Consider the following 2,500-nt stretch of genomic DNA (forward strand, 5'->3'; position numbering starts at 1 on the left):
AATTTCATAGAAAAAAATAAGATTCATACTATCTTTCTTACTGATACGGATTCTCGAGAATTTAAAGATAAAACAGATATATTTGATAACAACCCATTATCAACAAAAATGAGTTATTTCTTGACTTTAATCAGTGAACTTAAATCAAATTTGAATTTGAAAGGATCTTCTTTATTTTCAGAACAAGGAAGAATGGATTCCGAAAATAAAACAAAATTTTTATTCAATGCAATTAGAAGTGATCTTAATGATCAAAAAAAAAAAAAAAAATCTATTGGAATAAAAGAAATCAGTAAAAAAGTCCCTCGATGGTCATACAAATTAATCAACGAATTAGAACAACAGGAAGGAGAAAGTGAAGAAGAAGTACCAATAGATTATCAGATTCGTTCAAGAAAAGCCAAACGTGTAGTGATTTTTACTGATAACCGGGGAAATACCGATCCTAATAATAAGGATACTAATAATTCTAATAAAAGAGACGAAGTAGCTTTGATACGATATTCGCAACAATCTGATTTTCGTCGAGACATAATCAAAGGTTCAATGCGAGCCCAAAGATGTAAAACAGTTATTTGGGAATTTTTTCAAGCAAATGCACATTCTCCGCTTTTTTTGGACAGAATAGACAAATCACACCCTTTTTTTTTTGATATCTCCGAACTGATAAAACTCATTTTTAGAAATTGTATAGGAAAGGGAGCAGAATTCAAAATTTCAGATTATACAGAAGAAGAAATAAAAGAAAGGGAAAAAAAGGAAAAGGACAAAAAAGAAGAGAACAAAAGAAAAGAGAAAGCGCGGATAGAAGTAGCAGAAGCCTGGGATACCATTCCATTTGCTCAAGTAATAAGAGGTTCCATGTTAATAACTCAATCGATTCTTAGAAAATATATTATATTACCGTCATTGATAATAGCTAAAAATATTGGCCGTATGCTATTATTACAATTTCCTGAGTGGTCTGAGGATTTAAATGAATGGAATAAAGAAATGCATGTTAAATGCACCTATAATGGTGTTCAATTATCAGAAACAGAATTTCCGAAAAATTGGTTAATAGACGGTATTCAAATAAAGATGCTATTTCCTTTCTGTCTGAAACCCTGGCACAGATCTAAGCCACGGTCCTCTCATATAGATCGAATCAAAAAGAAAGGACAAAAAGATGATTTTTTTTTTTTAACGGTTTGGGGAATGGAAGCTGAACTTCCTTTTGGTTCTCCCCAAAAACGGCCTTCCTTTTTTGAACCCATTTTTAAGAAACTCGAAAAAAAAATTGGAAAATTGAAAAAAAAGTATTTTATATTTCTAAAAGTTTTAAAAGAAAGAACAAAATTTCTAAATATCTCAAAAAAAACAAAAAAATGGATTATCAAGGGCATTCCGTTTTTAAAAAAAATAAAAAAAGAACTCTCAAAAGTAAATCCAATTCTATTATTTAGATTGAGAGAAATATATAAATCAAGCGAAACTAAAAAAAAAAAAGAAAAAGATTCTATAACCCGCAATCATATAATTCATAAATCCTTTAGTCGAATTCAATCTACATATTGGACAAATTTTTTACTGACAGAAAAAAAAATGAAAGATCTGACTGATAGAACAAGCACAATCAGAAATCAAATAAAAAGAATTACAAAAAATAAAAAAAAAGTGACTCCAGAAATAAATGATAGTCCTAATAAAACAAGTTATAATGCTAAAAGATTGGAATCACCAAATTGGCAAATATTAAAAAGAAGAAATACTCGATTAATCCGTAAATTACATTATTTTATAAAATTTTTCACTGAAAGGATATACGCAGATATCCTTCTATCTATTATTAATATTCCCAGAATTAATATACAACTTTTTGTTGAATCAACAAAAAAAATGATTGATAAATCCATTTACAATAATAAAAAAAATAAAAAAAGAATTAATAAAACAAATCAAAATAAAATGAATTTTATTTCGACTATAAAAAAGTCACTTTATAATATTAGTAATAAGAATTCACAGAATTTTTTTGACTTATCCTCCTTGTCACAAGCATATGTATTTTACAAAATATCACAAACACAAGTTCTTAACTTGTATAAGTTAAGATCTATTCTTCAATATCACGGAACGTCTTTTTTTCTTAAGACTTCAATAAAAGATTATTTTGGAAAACAAGGAATAATTCATTATGAATTAAGACATAAGAAACTTCGGAATTCTGGAATAAATCAATGGAAAAACTGGTTAAGAGGTCATTATCAATACCATTTATCTCAGATTAGATGGTCTAGATTAATAGCAGCAAAATGGAAAAATAGAATCAATAAATGTCGTACAATTCAAAATCAAGATTTAAACAAAGAGAATTCATATGAAAAAGACCTATTAATTCATTACAAAAAACAAAACGATTACGAAGTATATTCATTACCAAATCAAAATGAGAATTTTCAAAAATACTATAGATATAATCTTTTATCTTATAGATCTATTAATTATGAAAATAAGAGGG

Source organism: Camellia sinensis, unplaced genomic scaffold, assembly GCF_055761805.1.
Source record: "Camellia sinensis isolate YWXY unplaced genomic scaffold, ASM5576180v1 Unanchor122, whole genome shotgun sequence".
NCBI lineage: Eukaryota > Viridiplantae > Streptophyta > Magnoliopsida > Ericales > Theaceae > Camellia > Camellia sinensis.